We start from the raw sequence: 20826 nt of genomic DNA, 5'->3' as shown, positions 1-20826 counted from the left end.
TATATACTGTAATGACAACTAGTTTTTCACTCTTCTCCTCAGTTTTTAACTCTATGGCACATGATTCAAAATGTTTTTCTATATTTAGATGGTCCAATTTTGTTTTCACTTTGAACTGCAATCCTACTCTAGAGTAAATGCATACCCCACCATTTTTAAAAACACTTCGGCAATAATGTGTTGCTAAATTAAACTTGCTTATATTTATGAGACTTAATTCACTAGCCTTGCACCAGTGTTCAGATAAACAGATTGAGGATAGATATGATAAAAAGTTTTGTTGATATTACAGTTCCAATCTCACAGACATTTTCAATCTCTTCTTATTAGTATATATCCTGCTGACTGAAAGCACAGCCTAACACAACCAATACCCAAAAAGATCATACAAAACAACCAGACAACAACAGGCCTATCAGCATATTACTCACAGTTTCTAAAGCCTTGGAGTACATTGATCATGAGCAGTGGATGGATTATGTTAAGCAAATAATATCCACAATAAATATCAACCGAATTTTTCCAGAACACCATGTAGCACAGCAACTCCATTGATCCAAGTGAGTGATGACATAAAGCTTGCCATGGACAAATTAATACTTCTTGATTTCAGAAAGGCTTTTATCACTGTTTATTGGATTAGAAGAGTCATCATGGATACTCATGCTCTCTGGAGACACCCAGGGTTCAGTGCTTGGTTCATTAATTTTCCTTTTATTCACATGTATGATATTTCACCTGCACTACATTCTTGTACAGTAACTACCACTTTTATGCAGATAGTGCCAAGTTGCATCTCAGAACATTACTTTTGTCATATCAAGTATGAATGACAACTTTTGTTGAGTATCATGATGTGTACAGAACATAGGTCTCATTTTAAACTCTTAACAAGTCACTGGTGATCCTCATATCAGACCACAACTTGACATTTTTGTCAAACAGTTCCTTCAACACTTCTTGGTGGTGTGCACTTCCCTTATCATTCATTCATTTCAGTCAATCACTCATCAAATTCTGTATATCCTATCATGAAGAAGAGCCCTCAGGAAATTGGAACAAGCGAAGCTATACATTAGTAGGCAGAAACAGTCACTGCTGGCTACTTCTGCAAAGCATATGAGAAGAAATTATGACTAATGCTAATCTACTCAAACTGAAAATGAAACTAATTACTTCTAGATCACTTTATGCTAGGAGAAAAATATCTTTTTTGAAAAAATCCACTGCTGGTCCTCTTACACCAGGTGGTCCAAAAGTTTTTCCCCTGTTACAAACATTCATATGGCTATAATATGATTCATAGACAACTATTATTACCTGGAATTTCATGTGACATACTGACGTTTTTTTGTACATATGTATTTACTATCACTTTGTTTGTTACAGGGCGCAGCGACAAAACAAACAATCTGTACTCCAACCAGGAGAAAGCCCAATATGTCCTCTGGTACCACAAGACACATTCACCAAAAACAGTCCAGAGAAAATTCCAGATGGCATACAATAGACAGCCACTAGGAGTCAAAAACATCAAAATGTGATACGCAAAGTTTAAGGAAACAGGGAGTGTCTGTGATCTCCTTAGGATAGCCAGTGTGCAGACAATTCAGACAGTGAGAGAAGCTTTCATGAGAAGTCCTGAGAAGTCAGTCTGTGAAGTTTAATGTGAGTTGCAGATTCCAAAGGCATCAGTGCACCACATTCTATATAAACAACTCCTTTTCTACATGTACAAAGTCCAGATTGTGCAGTCCCTCCAACCAACAGACTGCAGTGCTCACTATGACTTTGCTGTTGTCATGCTGGCTGAGATTGAGGAAGATGATGACTATCAGAAATTTGTCCTTTTCTCAAATGAGGTCACATTTCATTTGAACAATGTAGTCAACTAACACAGTACTAGGATCTGGGGGTCTAAGAATCCCCACACTGCTGTCAGAGACAGCCCTCAGCTGAATGTGTGGTGCAGTATTATGCACAATAAAATCATAGGACTGTTTTTCTTCAGTGAAACGACAATCACAGCCAACACCTATCTTATGTAAATTTAAGATGGATGGGGGCGAAAGGAAAAGAAATGGGAGGAACTACTGATGTCAGCTGCATCAGGACTTTATGTTGAACTAGTGTCAATGAGTGAAAATGGGAGCCAGACCAGGATTCAAACCCAAGATCTTCTGCTTAATAGGCAGTTGTGTTAACCACTGCACCATCCAGACACAGTGCTTATTATAATTGTGCTGACACCCCTTGGCTGACCCACATCCACTGAGTGCTACCTATTCGCAGTCCCCATCCACGCTCTCCATGCCTGCTACTTTGAGATTTCCACATGAGGCCGGACATAATTGTGCATCCACACTGAAGGTGGTGGATTCACAGCCCACTGAGGCAAATCAGTTATGTGAAGGCAAGGTGCCTGTTCTTTCAGACATTTCTGGAAGGACAGACACCATGCATTCATATAATCAGTACCTATCTTGGTATTTTGCAGTTATTTGTTGCACCTCAAATTCAGGATATTTACAAGATGGTGTGCCACCTCACTGGGTGTTAGATGTTTGTGCCTATTTTGGTACAACATCTCCAGGCAGATGGATTGGGTGTGATGGTCCTATCAATTAGTCTCTACAATCACAGGACATAACACCAATGGATTTCTTCCTTTGGGGCTATGTCAAGGATAAGGTTTGCCAAACACCCATTAATGAAATTACAGCTTTATGGCACAGAATTACTGATGTTCTTTCTTCGGGGATAAGTCAAGGACCAGGTTTACCAAACACCAGTGACTGACATCGCAGAATTATGGCACAGAACTACTGATGTCATAACATCCATCCCTCACAAAATGCTGACCAACACATAGGTATCATTGGAATATCACCTAGATAGCCTTATGGCAACAAAAGGAACACACGTCAAAATTTATTAATTGTTTGTGTGTGTGTGTGTCTGTGTATATTGGGGTGTATTTTTCCTTCTTTTTCTGCTGTAGTTTATTTTCTAAGATTTGTGGTGGGTCTTATAACAGCACTGGCGGGAAGTTAGGTCCCTGGTTGATACAACAGGGCAATGTTTTGTCAACCCCAATACACCGCCAGATGAAAGTAGTATTGCCTTTATCCTCTCTTCTCAGAGTCCAGATCCTTCCGTGCCACTTCCCTGTCAATCTAACTGCAGTGAAGATCCCTGGAATGCTTCTGCAAGTTCCCCCTATTGCGCTACTAAATAAATAGCCACACTTCTTGCAAATGGGGGTATATTTTGCCTAACATTTTCATTATTACTTTTCACAACACAACTAACAATTGCTATGGTAATACCACTATCTTGAGTACATTCAAATGTCCGTATATGCATACTGTAGGACTTGAGAGAAAAACCAGAAAACAACTACCACTCTTCAATTGTTCATTGCGCCCTTGTTGGTGTGTTGTTTACTCCATGGCTCAATGATTCAGGCACTTTCTGCACCATGGCACAAATGACTCCTGGATGACCAGTGGTTGTAATACCATTTTTACTGGTCCCCTTCTCACTGGCTCCACCACTGCTCCACATTCACTGCAAACAAGAAAGGGAAACACACAGTTCCCATTTCCCATTACATTTATCGTTATTCATTTTACTCATGAGCATCTCTTGTCAATGGCTTTCCACCACTCAGACAAGAGATCTCATATTTCAGTCTCTAGTTACATACACATTTTTTATTAACAATTCTATTATTATTATCCTGCTCTTACATATTTAAACTGCATTTACATAATGTCTCCAACATAACTTTTGTAATCATTTATGATCACTCGTGACTATGTTCACTTAATTACTTAACTACTTTGTTCCTTTTTGGCAGAATTCATTCATTTTCTTCATACTTGTAATATTATTTCTCATATCTTGTTACTTTCATTAATACTATGGTTATCTTTTCTAGATCACCCAAAGTATCTGAGGAACATGCATAGTCAAACATATTACTTGTCATTAATGTTATTCTTAAGTACCCTATATTTGCGATCCTCTTGACCTCATAACCAATTAACCATTTTCATTTTCAATTTAAGACAATTTTACTATCTATCTACTGAATACTTGTGAGACATTTATTCTGATATACTTAGACATCATAATATTACTTCTCTTTAAATAGGTAACGCAATATTAACCTACTTTACATAGATAGCTCATCTTTCGTTACTATACTGATTATAAACTTTCTGAGTTTTCATTATATTGACATCTAAGCCTTCTCTTTTTGGGGAACTTAACTTCCTTAATATCCCACCTTCCAAGAGTACGGACTTGTATTCCAAAGCCTTTGCGCGCAATAATGTGGTGGTGTGAATTGTCTCCACCACTACACTCAAATACTTTCACCTCTTTACTGTAAACCATTGAGGAAAACCTCTTGTTATTTAAAACCAATTTTAAGAATAGTCTATGGATTATCCTTATAACAAAACTTATCCTCACTTCCCCCAAAGACCACTTTTGTGTCTCAGTACAGTAAAATATTTCTATTTCCTTCAGTGTGGTAGTGCCCCATATTAATTCCTGTTCTACTATGGTATAGATCAAACCCTTTCTTGGTGCCCCTGCCCACACAGTATAGGTCAGCCTTTCTTAAGTCTGGCCGGCCGAAGTGGCCGTGTGGTTAAAGGCGCTGCAGTCTGGAACCGCAAGACCGCTAGGTCGCAGGTTCGAATCCTGCCTCGGGCATGGATGTTTGTGATGTCCTTAGGTTAGTTATGTTTAACTAGTTCTAAGTTCTAGGGGACTAATGACCTCAGCAGTTGAGTCCCATAGTGCTCAGAGCCATTTGAACCATTTTTTTTCTTAAGTCCACCTATTTGGTATATTGATAATTTTTTACTTATGGACCGTAATAATACACAAATGAGGAAGACAGGACTACAAAAGTTGAAGATGCCACCTATTTGCTTTTTTTATTCATCATTCCTAACTAGAAAGTACATTCCACACTTCAGATATATTTATATATTCCATTACTTTTCTGTCTACTTTCTCCCTTATTACTGTGAGGTTCCCATTTGACTTCCATGTCTGTATTCTATTTCAGGCATTAAGTCTTTTGCTTACTACCTTCTTCACGTCTTAACTCATCTATTGATAACACTATATGCCCAAGTATTCTTAATTGCACTGTATTCTTTCTCTTGTTCTCTCTTTTCTAAAACCCAAGCTCCAGCTAGATTACCAATTCAAAACATTACTGTTTCTACTCTCTCTTCTATTAATCCATTTTCTGTACCTGTACCGTAGCTTTCTATTTGTCATCCAATTTTTATAGTCACGGCAATTTTTAAGTTTATTTATTGCACAGTTTAATTATATTTCTTTAGTTTGTTGGCATTTTATAAATCTTTCTCCTGACCAGTATGGGGGTCAACTAAATAGCATTCTTTCAGTCTCCAGTCTCCAGATATATTTCATCACATTTGGCAATAAGAAATCTTTCAACTGGCAGTAAAAGATATTTGGCTGCAGTCTTTTAGGCACAGCATAAAAAAAGAGACTCAGACATATTATTTAGGCACAATCATTCACCAAATGTGATAACAAGACTGAATGCTGATGACTAATTCAAAACAATGAATGTTACATGTATTTTAAGTTTTTTAAGTTACAGTAACAGCAACTTCACACTAGTGGTACTTTCTCCTTAAGAATCACAAAAGACATTTACCAGTAGCTAGTAACTTCTTTAAAGATAAATTTTCGACACAAAACTCTCTTAAAATACACATGACAAATATACATCAGCTATCTTGGCACACTATGAACTCTTGACATAATCTTGGCATAGGTGGCACACTAAACCTTACCTAAGTAAATGGTGGCAACTTTAGGTCAATAGCTTTCACATATATTGAACCATCTATTACACAATATTGACTGTACCAGTATAGTAAGTATTTAAAAGCAATCAAATAGTGGAAAGCTCCATAACTTAACATCTCAATAAAACATCACAGTCCTCTGCATCATTTAAAAGACATATGGTTATAGATATATATAAGTAAAAGACAAGCAAACTTAAAACTAATTTTAAACATGGGATGAATGAGAAAGAATCCTGGCATTCAACAGAAACCTGTCACATATAATAGAGGCCAATGTGCTAATATACACAGTTTAACAAGGTCACAAGCTAATGCAAGGATGCAACATTAACTCAACGCAATGGATGACAAAAACATGACAGAAAATACACAACTAAAAAGGACAATGTCATAATTAACCACAATGACAGCTTAAAACAACACTGCTGTCAAGTGACATCACCCAAATACTGACCAACAATAATGTTTGCCCAACAACTTTGCCCAAATACTGAGGAACTACACTTTACATACCCGTCACATTGCTGTACCATCCCACAGTAGTGAAGAGGAAAACAATCTAAATAGCCTCTACCAGAACCAAACACATGGTGAACCAAAATAAGCAGATAACGTCCATAGCATCCAGCTGGGCATCATACTCTGTACATGGCAGTGAGAAGTGACAGGCAAACAGCCTGCACTTGATGCCTGTAGACTGACACTGCCCTCATCACTCAGCAGTCACGCCTCCATGAATGCAGTACACAGAATTGCTCCTCCATAACACACTCCAAGCAGCAGTGTGTTCACTTCCTTATTCCCAGGCAGACTGCTTGTCAACCTCTGCACTAACTTACAACTTATGCATCCTCCTTGGCTGCTGATAACATCAGCCACATTGCCTCTCTGATACCAATAGGTGCAGACATTCCTGGCATGGCTCACAAATATTAGAGTTATGCAGAATTTACATTCCTGAATCCAGATATTCTGATAAATAGTGGGAGTGGCTCATGAGGTATGCTTTAACTTTGTTATTAAATGTTTGGAGATTTTTAATTTTCTGCCTATTGTCCACTTTCACATCAGAATATGAAACTCTATTCTGAATCCTAAAGAGGGATGGATAATCTACACTCCTGGAAATGGAAAAAAGAACACATTGACACCGGTGTGTCAGACCCACCATACTTGCTCCGGACACTGCGAGAGGGCTGTACAAGCAATGATCACACGCGTGGCACAGCGGACACACCAGGAACCGCGGTGTTGGCCGTCGAACGGCGCTAGCTGCGCAGCATTTGTGCACCACCGCCGTCAGTGTCAGCCAGTTTGCCGTGGCGTATGGAGCTCCATCGCAGTCTTTAACACTGGTAGCATGCCGCGACAGCGTGGACGTGAACCGTATGTGCAGTTGACGGACTTTGAGCGAGGGCGTATAGTGGGCATGCGGGAGGCCAGGTGGACGTACCGCCGAATTGCTCAACACGTGGGGCGTGAGGTCTCCACAGTACATCGATGTTGTCGCCAGTGGTCGGCGGAAGGTGCACGTGCCCGTCGACCTGGGACCGGACCGCAGCGACGCACGGATGCACGCCAAGACCGTAGGATCCTACGCAGTGCCGTAGGGGACCGCACCGCCACTTCCCAGCAAATTAGGGACACTGTTGCTCCTGGGGTATTGGCGAGGACCATTCGCAACCGTCTCCATGAAGCTGGGCTACGGTCCCGCACACCGTTAGGCCGTCTTCCGCTCACGTCCCAACATCGTGCAGCCCACCTCCAGTGGCGTCGCGACAGGCGTGAATGAAGGGACGAATGGAGACATGTCGTCTTCAGCGATGAGAGTCGCTTCTGCCTTGGTGCCAATGATGGTCGTATGCATGTTTGGCGCCGTGCAGGTGAGCGCCACAATCAGGACTGCATACGACCGAGGCACACAGGGCCAACACCCGGCATCATGGTGTGGGGAGCGATCTCCTACACTGGCCGTACACCACTGATGATCGTCGAGGGGACACTGAATAGTGCACGGTACATCCAAACCGTCATCGACCCCATCGTTCTACCATTCCTAGACCGGCAAGGGAACTTGCTGTTCCAACAGGACAATGCACGTCCACATGTATCCCGTGCCACCCAACGTGCTCTAGAAGGTGTAAGTCAACTACCCTGGCCAGCAAGATCTCCGGATCTGTCCCCCATTGAGCACGTTTGGGACTGGATGAAGCGTCGTCTCACGCGGTCTGCACGTCCGGCACGAACGCTGGTCCAACTGAGGCGCCAGATGGAAATGGCATGGCAAGCCGTTCCACAGGACTACATCCAGCATCTCTACGATCGTCTCCATGGGAGAATAGCAGCCTGCATTGCTGCGAAAGGTGGATATACACTGTACTAGTGCCGACATTGTGCATGCTCTGTTGCCTGTGTCTATGTGCCTGTGGTTCTGTCAGTGTGATCATGTGATGTATCTGACCCCAGGAATGTGTCAATAAAGTTTCCCCTTCCTGGGACAATGAATTCACGGTGTTCTTATTTCAATTTCCAGGAGTGTATATGAAAATAATTTTGCTTTTGGTATTTTGTGTGTAAACTGTTGAGTTATTCCTAAATTCCTTCTTGTTATTAACCACAAATACATTCAAAAAATGTATGCACTCGTGTGTAAGTGTAAGAGTCTCTAGGTCCCTGAAGAAGTGTTGGTAAGACATTTGTTATCAACATTACTCAGCATTATTACCACACGTTTCTGTAGAGTATTTTTTACCCTACTTGCAATTCCCCAGAAGGTTGTACCACAGTACAGAACTAAGTGAAAATATGCTAGCAATTCTGTCTGCAAGTCAACACAGTGAGAGAGATTTCTTAGTGCAAAGCAGGCAGAACTGGGCTGTTTGGTTAATTTGTCCACACGCTGGTGCTACTTCAGTTTATTATCCATCTGGATGCTCTTGCTCATGAACTTCACACACAGAGCCTCATCCAATGCATGATCATTCATCTCCTATTTCTGGTACCTTCAACTCATTTTTACATCTTTGCCACTACATAACATGAATTTTTGTAAGATAAAGGTTTAAACAGTTGGCTGTGAACCAGCTGTAATCCTGTTCCATTATTATCCCGGCTGTGTCTGCTATGGGTGTATTTGGGCCCTTTATCAATACATCAGCAAACATCACACTTTTTGAATAGTCATCCAATGTCCCAGATAAATAATTTATACAGGCCAAAAGACGAGTGGGCAAAGTATGAACCTTGCAGCACACAATATTTAATGTTTCCCCACTTAAAATATAATCTTATTCCTGTCCTATTATTTGCTAATGTGGCCCTTTGTTTTTTTTCTGTTAAGATATGACTCCATCCATGCAAGGGGAAGATCTTTAATGTCATCCTATTTTAGTTTTCCAAGTTTCATTATGTACACAACTAAAGGCCATGACAAGGTCATAGAAACTTGACTCATCAACCATTTACAGAGGTAACTGGAGGCTGATACTATCAAGTCAGAACAACAATAGTACTTTGACTGGCATATCACCATAACCAGAATAATTACTACTTTTTAGTGACGTAATAATACAGTGTATGTTTCTGCAAGCCAAGATGTGGGTAGAAATGGTATCACTGTACTGATTCATAAGAACTTTTCCAACATCATCCATGACATCACTTCACATGGATTTCTCCTGTGTATAGGGTTAGAAATCAGACTGATTTCATTTGGGGGAGGCAATGTTGGCATACTTCAGTCCTGGGCTGCAAGACTTATCCTGGTTGTTTGTTGTTTTGTTTTAGGGCGCAAAAATAACTAGGGTCATATGCACCCATGTCAAAACTATAGAACACAAAGACAGAGAGGAGTTAAAAAATGGCTACATGTCAATCCCAATCAACGTAAGAAAAGGCAGCTAAAAACAGGTCTATAAAATACACCATAAAGAAACAGAGGTCCAGGACTAAAATTTAAATTGCCTTCACCATATTGCTACAGTGGATAAAAAGTAAAACTTGGTTGACAGCCCAAGCACTATTTGCTAAAATAGTTGATAACTCAGACAGCAAACCCAAGCAGAAACATAAATGGTTAAAAAATGGGCATTCCATCAGGAAATGGTCGACAGTTAAAACTTGGGTACAATGTGTACAAAGTGGTGGAAGAGTGCCACTTAACAAATGACGATGGCTAAAAAGGCAGTGCCCAACATGCAATCTAGTTAAAATGACTTCCTCACAGCGGGAAGGTTGAGAGGAAGTCGTCCAAGCCACTAGGAGAGGCTTAATAACCTGGAGCTTATTTCCATAAGGGAGGACCAGTGGTGATGCCAAAGTGAGACCACCTCCTGACAGATGGCAACACAGAGATCTTTGGAGGGAATGTAAGAAGTAGGAGGCTGAGGTACGAGGGCTGCAGCCTTGGCAGCAGCGTCAGCAGCCTCATTTCCTGTCAGACTGACATGACCACGATCCCACATAAACAGCACAGTGGCTCCATCAAGAGTAAGCAAGTGACAGTTTTCCTGGACCCTTTGCACTAAAGGAAGGGCAGTGTACACCACATAGAGGATTTGAAGGCCGCTGAGAGTGTTTGAGCAGATGACACAATTGAAAAGCCTGTGTATCCAGATGTACTCTGTGGCCTGATACAGGGTGAAGAGCCCTGCTGTAAATACTGAGCGGTGTGATGGAAGCCAATACTGAAAAATGTCAGCGCCAATGACAAAGGCTCACCTGACACAACAGTCTGTCTGAGAGCCATCAGTGCACACAAAGGTACAGTCATGAAGTTCCATGGTGAAGGTCATGAAACTGAAGCCGATAGAGCGAGGCTGGAATGGTGTCCTTAGGAAGCAAATGAAGGCCAAGATGAACGTGGGCCTCGGTACGAAGCTAAGGTGATGAAGGGTTCACACCCACCGGGAAAGTTGCAGGGAGCGAGAATTTAAGCTGCCGGAGCAAGAGCCGAATGCGAACACTGGGAGGTAATAGAGAAGAGGGATGCATGCCATACTGGCAATCGAATGTGTCATTGAAGAAGGAGGCATAGGAAGGGTGGCCATGCATGGCAGACAAACAGCATGCATGCCTGCTGAGGAGAAAGTCACAGTGGTAGGACAGCAGTAGTTCAGCAGCTTCCACATACAGACTCTCAACGGGGCTAGTGTAAAAGGCACTAGTGGCCAAACAGATGCCATGATGGTGGATAGTATTGAGATGGCATAAGAGGGGAGAACGTGCAGATGCATAAACAAAGCACCCATAGTCTAGTTTCGAGTGGACAAGGGACCGAAACAACGGAGAAGGGTGGTACAATCTGGATCCTAGGAAGTACCACTGAGGACAGGTAGTACATTGAGGGACCATACACAGCGGGCTGCCAGGTAAGACAAGTGGGAGGATGGAGAGAGTTTCCTATCGAGCGTGAGCCCCAGGAATTTCATAGTTTCAATGAACAGAAGAGCAACAGGTCCAAGATGTAAAGATGGTGGGAGAAACCAATTACACTGCCAGAAATCCATACAAACATTTTTGTCAGTGGAAAAACGAAAGCCATTGTCAATGCTCCTTGAGAAAAGATGATAAGACATCACTGAAGACACCGCTCAATAAGACAGGTCTGTGGAGAACTGCAATAGATGGCAAAATCGTCAACAAAATGGGAGACAGAGGTGCCTGACGGGAGGAAGGCCATTTTAGGGTTAATTGGTGATAGCAAAGAGGATAACACTCAAGATGTGACCATGAGGCACACTGTTTTCCTGGATAAAGGTGTCCAACAAGGCAGAAGCCACACGGTCTGTTAAAAATTCCTGAAGGTAATGGGGCAGGCGGCCACGTAAGCCCCACGTGTAGAGAGTACGGAGGATACCAGTCCTCCAACCGATGTACGCTTTCACCAAATTGAAAAACACAGCCACAGTCTGGGATGTCTGCAGCAAACCATTCATCACATGGGTGGATAAAGTGATGAGATGGTCAACTGTGAAACAGCGTGCTCAAAATCCACACTGTGCAGTGGTTAGTAAATTGTGAGACTCAAGCCACCATACCAGCTGGGCATGAATCATACATTCCATCATCTTGCAAACACAGCTTGAGAGAGAGATTGGGTGGTAGCTAGAAGGAAGGTGTTTGTCCTTACTAGGCTTAGGTATGGCTATGACAGAGGCTTGATGCCAGCATTTGAGAAATGTGCCCTCTGCCCAGATGCGGTTATACATATTAAGCAGAAAGTGCTCACCCTCAAGATAAAGGTGGTGCAACATCTGAATGTGAACAGTGTCTGGCCCTGGAGCGGACGATCAGGATGACGATCTAGCTCGCTCATAGTAAAGGCGGAATTGTAGCACTCACAATTCTGAGATGAGAAGGATATTGCCTGAGGTTCCTCCAATCGTTTCTGATGGAGGAAGGCAATGTGATGGTGGGAAGAGCTCGAAATTTCCGCCAAATGGCGGCCCAAGGTGTTCGAGACAACAGTAGGGTCAACAATGACACTGTCTGCTACTGTTAGGCCAGAAATTGGGGAATGGATCTTGGTCCCTGAGAACTGTTGGAGGTTGGCCCACATGATGGAAGAGGGAGTGGAACTGTTAAAAGAACTAGTGAATGAAATCCAACTGGCTTTTTTGCTATTCCAAATAATGTGACAACACTGTGCATGCAGCTGTTTATAATGCATGCAGTTTGCCATTGTATGAAGACAGTTAAAAACACGGAGGCATGTCCCTGTTCACAAAATGCATCAAGGCATGCCTCAGTCTATCAAGGAAGTGAGACACAGCACGGTAAAGAGGAAGTGCGAGGAATGGAATGTTCTGCAGTGGTAAGGATAACATTTGTAAGATAGTCCACCTGGTCATTGCAATAGAGGAAATCGTGTTTGTTTAGGTGCGCATGTAGGTGACGTAGGAGTCAGCAAATGAAAAGCACACGAGAAATGGCCACTTGAGTAGGTGTCAGAAAGAATGCGCCACTTGAGACAATGGGCAAGCTGGGGAGTGCAGAAGGATAGGTCCAAATGGGAATAGGTGTGTGAGGAGTCGGAAAGGAATGTAGGTGCTCCTGTGTTAAAGCAGAAGAGGTTAAGTTGATTAAGAAGGTCAGCCAAGAGGGCACCTCTCTGACAGGTTGTGGGAGAACCCCGAAGGGGATGGTGTGCATTAAAGTCACCGAGCAGCAGAAATGGATGAGACAGCTGCCCAACAAGCTGGAGGAAGACTGCCCTGGTGATATTGAATGATGGAAGGATATAAATGGTACAAAGGGAAAACGTCAGGTGAGGAAGGTTGGTTAGTTGATTGGTTGGTTGGTTTAAAGGTGCGAGAACAGACCAAACTACGAGGTCATCGGTCCCTTGTTCCCAATAAAACAATGCCACAAGTGTGAGAACAAAACGTATGGAACATATAACACAAAACGGAAAGAAAGGAAAAGCCACAAGAACGAAGGGAAGGCAACGAACACTAAAAGGAACAATAGAGGGCAAGAAAACAAGACAGAGACGCTAGAAACAGAAGGGAGTAAAACATGAAAGCAGATTACAGTGTCTGGCCAACCACGGGACTAAAAAGGGAAAGCCAGTCACTCTGCAACATATTAAAAACTCCACCTTAAAAGCACTAGGGTGGAGGACACAGAGGGACAAAGGATATGCGCTACAACCTACATAGAAGTATAAAACCCACTCTCATAGAAAAAATGTAAAACTAAAGCTGCTGTGGAGGCATTGTCGCCCAACACTGAAGGCAGGGTGCTGGGAAAGTTAAAAGTCTGCTGCAGAGCAGCTACAAGTGGGCAGTCCAGCAAGAGGTGGATGACTGTCATTTCGGAGCCACAGAAACACTGAGGTGGGGCCTCACAACGAAGTAAGTAACCATGCGTTAGCAATGTATGGCCAATGCGGAGCCAGCAGAGGACAACTGATTCCCTGCGAGAGGCCTGCATGGAAGACTTCCACACATTCATAGTCTCCTTAATGACACACAGTGTGTTGTGCGTGCTGTTATGCATTCCATTTCCCAAAGTCGGAAAACTCTGTGGTGTAAGACAGAATACAGGTCAGCTTTGGATATGCCTATCTCCATAAGCGGTCTCTGCATCGTCTGTTTGGCCAGCCTGTCGGCAAGTTTGTTGCCGGGGATTCCATGTCCTGGTGTCCACACAAACACCACAGAATGGCGGGACTGTTCCAGGGCATAAATGGACTCCTGAATGGACGCTACCAGAGGGTAATAAGGGTAGCACTGGTTGATAGCTTGTAGGGCGCTAATGAATCAGTACACAGGAGAAATGACTCACCAGAGCATGAGCGGATGTATTCAAGAACACGAGATATGGCCGCCAGCTCTGCAGTGGAAACACTGCAGCCAACTGGCAAGGAGTGCTGCTCAGTATGTCCTCTGTGAACATATACAAAGCCTACGTGACCATCAGCCATTGCGCCATCGGTATAAACCTCTTCAGAGCCACAGAACACGTCAAGAATCGAGAGGAAGTGACAGCGGAGAGTGGCGGGGTTAACGGAGTCCTTAGGGACATGCAAAAGATCCAGATGAAGCTGCGGCTGAGGCGTACAGCATGAAGGTGTATGTGAACGGACCGCAAGTAGAGGTGGTAAAGGGAAGGACTCCAGTTCGAAGAGAAGGGATCACACGCGAACCGCAATTGTTAGCCCTGATCTGGGCCGCCGAAGCGGGAGATGGACTGCCACGGGTGGGAAAAGGAGACGGTAATTCGGATTCTCAAGGGAACTATGAATGTATGCTGCGTAACTGGCAAGCAGTTGCGCACGTTTGATCTGCAATGGAGGGACACCAGCCTCCACTAGTACGCTGGTCACCGGACTCGTCCTAAAAGCTCCTGTTGCTAATCAAACCCCACAGTGGTGCACAGCGTCGAGTAAACGGAATGTTCAAGGTGCTGCTGAACCATAAACCACACTCCCATGGTCAGTTTGGGATTGGACAAGGGCTCTGTAGAGATGCAGCAGCGTACAGTGATCTGCACCCCAACTGGTGTTGGTCGAGCAATGGAGGGCATTGAGGTGCTGCCAGCACTTCTGCTTAAGCTGACAAAGATGAGGGAGCCAAGTCAATCGAGTGTCGAAAACCAGTCTTAGGAACTGATAGGTCTTCACTACAGTGAGTGGATCATCATTAAGGTAAAGTGTGGGTTCCGGATGAACGGTACGACACCGACAGAAGTGCATGACACACGACTTTGCAGCTGAAAACTGGAAGCCGTGGGCTAGAGCCCATGACTGCGCCTTGTGGATGGCTCCCTGGAGGCGCCGGCTCAGCAACAACAGTATTGGAGCAGCAGTACGAAATGCAGAAGTCGTCTGCATACAAAGAAGGTGAGACGGACAGCCGGACAGCCGCTGCTAGACCGTTAATAGGCACTACAAATAGAGAGACACTCAACACAGAGCCCTACAGGACTCCATTCTCCTGGATATGGATGGAACTATGGGAGTCACCAACATGGACATGGAAAGTACGGAGTGACAGAAAGTTTTGGATAAAAATCGGGAGTGGTCCCCGGAGACCCCACTCATACAATGTGGCAAGGATATGATGTTGCTGATTCGTGTCGTATGCTTTATGTAAGTCAAAAAACGGCAATCAGGTGTCGCCGTCTGGAAAAGGCTGTTCAGATGGCAGACTCGATGGACATAAGATTATTAGTGGTAGAGCGACACTGGTGGAAACCGCCCTGACATGGAGCTAACAAGCCACGTGACTCCAGGACAACCGCCGACATACCATACATTCCAGCAGCTTACAAAGAACATTGGTGAGCCTGATGGGCCGATAGCTATCCACATCTAGCGGGTTTTCACTGGGTTTGAGCACCAGAATGATGGTGCTCTCCCGCCATTGCGATGGAAAGATGCCATCGCACTAGGGTCGGTTAAAGATGACGAGAACATGTCGCTTGTAGTCAGATGAGAGATGTTTAATCATCTGGCTGTGGATGCGATCAGGCCCAGGAGCTGTGTCAGGGCAATGTGCAAGGGCACTGAGGAGCTCCCACCCTGTAAATGGGGCGTTATAGGATTTACTGCAGCATGTAGTGAATGAGAGGACGTTCTCTTCCAGTCGCCGTTTGAGTGTGCAAAAGGCTAGGGGGTAATTCTCCAATACAGAGGCTAAAGCAAAGTGCTCAGCAAAGTGCTCAGCAATCGCGTTTGCGTTGGTACATAACTCGTCATTTATGGTAACACCGGGAACAGCTGTTTGGGCCTGGTACCCAAAAAGATGTTTGATCTTTGCCCAGACTTGGGAAGGTGACGTGTGGCACCCAATGGTGGAGACGTATCTCTCCCAACAGTCCTTCTTCCATTGTTTGATAAGGTAGCAAACATGGGCAAAGAGCAGTTTCAAGGATATGAGGTTCTCCAGGGAAGGGTGCCGCTTTTACCGCTGTAGAGCTCGCTGACACTCCTTAATTGCTTCAGCGATTTCTGGCGACCACCAAGGGACTGCCTCACGCCTCAGGCACCCTAAAGAGCGAGGAATGGCGTTTCCTGCCGCAGAAACAATTGTGTTATTCACCTGCTTAACCATCACATCGATGTTACCGTGTGGGGGGAGATTCAGCGGTGACAGCAGAGGTGAAAGTTCCCCAGTCCGCCTTGTTCAAAGCCCATCTGGGCAAGCGTCCATGTGCCTGACGCTGGGGCAATGACAGGAAGATGGGGAAGTGGTCACTACCACACAGGTCGTCATGTGCTCTCCAGTGGATAGATGGGAGAAGTCCTGGGGTGCAGATTGATAAATCAATGGCCGAGTAACTACCATGAGCCACACTGAAATGTGTGGTGGCCCCAGTGTTTAAGAGGCAGAGGTTGAATTGCGACAGTAAAGTTTCGACATCTCTGCCTCGGCTAGTAAGCATGGTACCACCCCACAAGGGGTTATGGGCATCAAAATCTCCCAGAAGAAGGAAAGGTTTAGGGAGTTGATCAATCAGTACAGCTTAATACATTCAGGGGTACTGCTTCATCTGGGGGAAGATATACATTGCAGACAGTTATTTCCTACATCGTCCTTATTCTGACAGCTACAGCATCAAGAGGGGTTTGAAGGGGCACATGTTCACTGCAGAGTGAGTTTAGGACATAAACGCAAACTTCATCTGACACTCGATTATAGCCGCTACAGTTCCTGTAATATCCCTTACAGCTGCAGAGGGCGGGGGTCTGCATTGCTGGGAACCAGGTTTCCTGGAGGGCAATGCAGATAGCAGGTGTAAAGCTTAACAGTTGCCGTAGCTCAGCCAGGCGGTGGAAAAAACCGCCGCAATTCCACTGGAGGATGACATCGTGAGACTGGGAAGGCATGGCACATTCAACGAGGCAGTTTACACATCAGAGTCACCTGTTGCCACCAATTTATTGCCTGAGCAGTCTATATCCATTGTGTCTGAGGGTCTGGCAAGATCTAGGTCCTCAGCGGACGCCAAAATCTCCATCCCATCCTCAGCCCTAGAGCTTGCAGGTAGCGGTGGTGTGGGTGCCACCGCACTTTCCTTGGTCTTAGGGGTTTTCTCTTTGGATTTCTCTCGCTGCTCCTTGGGTTTCCCTGGCTGGGAGGACTTCACTGGCTCAGTCTCTGGGACTGAGGATGAGCATGAAGCCCTATGACCAGCTGCTTTTGGGCTCTTCAGCCACTGGTGGGTGTCATCTTTCCCACTAGAAGAAACCTGGGAAGGAAGAGACCCAAGGGACCCATTCCTAGCGAGAGAAGCCAAAGAAGACTTACGTTTCTCTGGCTTAGAAGTGGAGACGGACGTCGACGATGGTTGGCGCGGGGGGGGGGGGGGGGGTTGGTCCTGAAGTAGGTGGTGCAGGAGCAACAGGGAGGGAAATGCCCCCCACCATCAAGGGGGCAGGTGTAGTCTTCCGACTCTGAGAGGTGACCTGCGTTGGCGGAGCTGACGGTGCCAGAACTGTTGTAGCGGCGGTGTATGACGATGTCATAGGCACAGGATGCAGGTGTTCAAATTTTCTCTTAGCCTCAGTGTAGGTCAGTCAGTCCAGGGTCTTGTACTCCATGATTTTCGTTTCTTTCTTGAGAAACCTGCAGTCAGGCAAGCAAGACGAGTGGTGCTCTCCACAGTTGACACAGATGAGAGGCGGGGCACGTGGAGAATTGAGATGTGATGGGTGTCTGCAATCTCAGATGTGACGCTGGAAATACAGCGGGAAGACATATGGCTGAACTTCCAGCACTTAAAGCACCGCATCGGGGGAGGGATCCATCACATTGACCTTCTTGGGCAATGTATCACCCTCAAAGGCCAAGATGAACGCACCAGTGGCAACCTGATTATCCTTCGGACCCTGGTGGACATGCCAGATGAAATGTACACTTCACCGCTCTAAACTGGCATGCAGCTCATCGTCGGACCGCAAAAGAAGGTCTCTGTGAAATATGATACCATGCAGCATATTTAAGCTCTTATGGGGTGTGACGGTTACAGAAACATCCCCCAGCATGTCACAACCGAGTAACTCCCATGACTGGGCAGAGGATGCTGCTTTGATCAAGACTAGATCTCATTTTGGATAAACCCTCCACCTCCCCGAACTTGTCCTCTAAATGCTCCACATAAAACTGAGGCTTCATCGTCATGAAAGATTCCCCATCAGCTCTTGAACATTCAAGTTACTGGGGCGAACAAGATCTGCTGCCATCCTTAGCCTGATGTTCCTCCCATGGTGTGGCCAGGGAGGGGAACGATTTGGGGTCATACTTCTGTGCACTGAATTGAGCTCATGATCGCTTAGAGACTGCTGGTGTTTCACCACCAGCAAGAGATGATGGACTACGCTTCATCGTATGTCATCCGCTCTGATGCCACCCACTCCAACCAGGAGCCCTCCTCATGGGCGCCACCCAGCCACAGCAAATGCCACCTGGAAGGATGGCCATTGCCGGGAGTCCCGATGCCCCAGGGGGATGGGCATCTACCCCTTGGCATACATGAGGAGCTAATGGTGCAGGCATCAGCAGAGCAATCCCTGTGTGGTCAGGGGGCTACAACCAACAGGGTACATGGCAGCCCCACCACAACATACTGGCTATTGTGCTGGATATCAGGTGCAAAGAAGTCTATGGTCATCGTCGACGCAGAAATCAACACTGCATAGTGCATGGTGGAATACGCACCCAGAAAGGTGTCCTCACCCAAGAGATGGAGAATGGGCAGGACTGCAATGTGACGAAGAGAAAGTGGGCTAAAGATCTCAATGCATGATGGACACGATGCACCTTGTAAGGCGCCCTTCCCCACTTGGCTCGCTCTTCGGGAAAATTTTAAAGAATGGAGGTCAAACCTTACAAGGGCCATCACATAAAGGCCAAAACATGTGAAACTTCTTTCAGTCACCTCGTATGACAGGCAGGAATACCTTGGGCATATTGTAACCCCCCGGACCCGCAGGGGGGAGGTGAGGAAGGAAAAGGTGAACTGCAACAGCTTGAAGACAGGTTGTCAGAGAGATGGATTGACTATGAACGTCATCCTGTATGAGCAGCATGGCTCCCCTATGAAATGGAATGCCAACCTCAGGGGGAAGGTCAAAATGGACTGGGAAGACATGCGAAAGCTCAAAGTGGGCATGAGGGTGCAATTTTGTTTCCTGAAGGCAGATTACAAGGGAACAATGCAATTCTAAAAGCAGCTGTAAGTCTTCTTTGTTGGATCGAAGGCCGCGAACTTTCCATTGGTGGAGAGTCATAATGAGGAAAAAATGAAGGGGTGTCACCTCGGTGGCTGCTGAGTGCCAGCCTGCGAATACTTGCTGCTACAGGGCACAGGGGCAGGAGGATCTGTTCCATGAGGTCCGCAGAGACATCAGCTTATTTGTGTTTTTGGTCTGCGAAGTCCAATGTAGAAAAATGGTTGGTGGTGTGCGCCGGCAACACAGAGGCCAGCCGGGCGAAGGTATCATGTGGTGACTCTGTCAAAGAGGATCTTCAAGTCAGCAAAGGAGAAGTCTTTGCTGGACTTCTTTGAGCCTTTCCTGTTAGCACAGGAAGACTTAGGCATTGGTTGGCTGGAGGGATGGAGGAAGTCTTCACGGGAGTACTCCTTCTGTCCTTTCTGGCCTGCCAGTTGTGTAGCTGGTGACTTTGCCCCTTGAGGCGAGAGTTTTATGGCTTGTTGCACAGCTGGATGATGGGATGGCAATGCTACCTTGACACTGGGCGATTTCACAAACTCAGAGCTGAATTTGAGGTCACATGTCTATGTGGCCAAATCCTTCATGGAGCGAGACATAGGTAGAACAGTACTATAAGTACTGGGTTTGCGAATAGTCAATTACTTGTGAGCGACCATGTAACGAACTTTTCCTTTTACTGGATCTCCTGGACAGCCTACTCATCAAGATACACAGTACAACCTCGAGAGGAGGCGTCATGGTCGCCATTGCAGTTGGGACAGTGGGGAGAAGACATTCAAGTGTGGTTGAAATGATGACACTGGTAGCAGCACATCAGCATCGGACTGTATGGTTGGACTGTGATAACTTCATAGTCTGCTTTATGGAAGCACCCCTCTATCAAAGGTGAGAAAAAGGGTGCATGGGGGCACTAAGGAGGAATCTACCACCTTTTCATCACCCAATGGATGGCAATAACACCTTGATCAGAGAGGTATGTTTGGATTTCGGCCTTGGTCAAACTGTCGAGAAGCCTAGTGTAAATAACACCATCAGAAGAATTCAGAATTCTATGGGCCTCGACATGAACAGGAAAGCTGTGGAGAAGTGAAGTGGTGACCAGTTGTCGTGCTTGAAATCAGAGGTAGTCTCAAAAAGCAAAGTGCCATTCTGTAAACGAGAGCAGGATTTCACAGGGCCTGCAATTGCATCAACACCTTTCTCAATAATAAATGGATTTACCATTGTGGAGGACCGACCATCTTCAGTACGTGAAACCATCAGGAACCG

The sequence above is a fragment of the Schistocerca nitens genome, chromosome 4 (genome assembly GCF_023898315.1).
Source record: "Schistocerca nitens isolate TAMUIC-IGC-003100 chromosome 4, iqSchNite1.1, whole genome shotgun sequence".
NCBI classification, from domain to species: Eukaryota; Metazoa; Arthropoda; class Insecta; order Orthoptera; family Acrididae; genus Schistocerca; species Schistocerca nitens.
The sequence above is the reverse complement of the archived record's forward strand: the minus strand, read 5'-3'. Positions refer to the sequence as shown.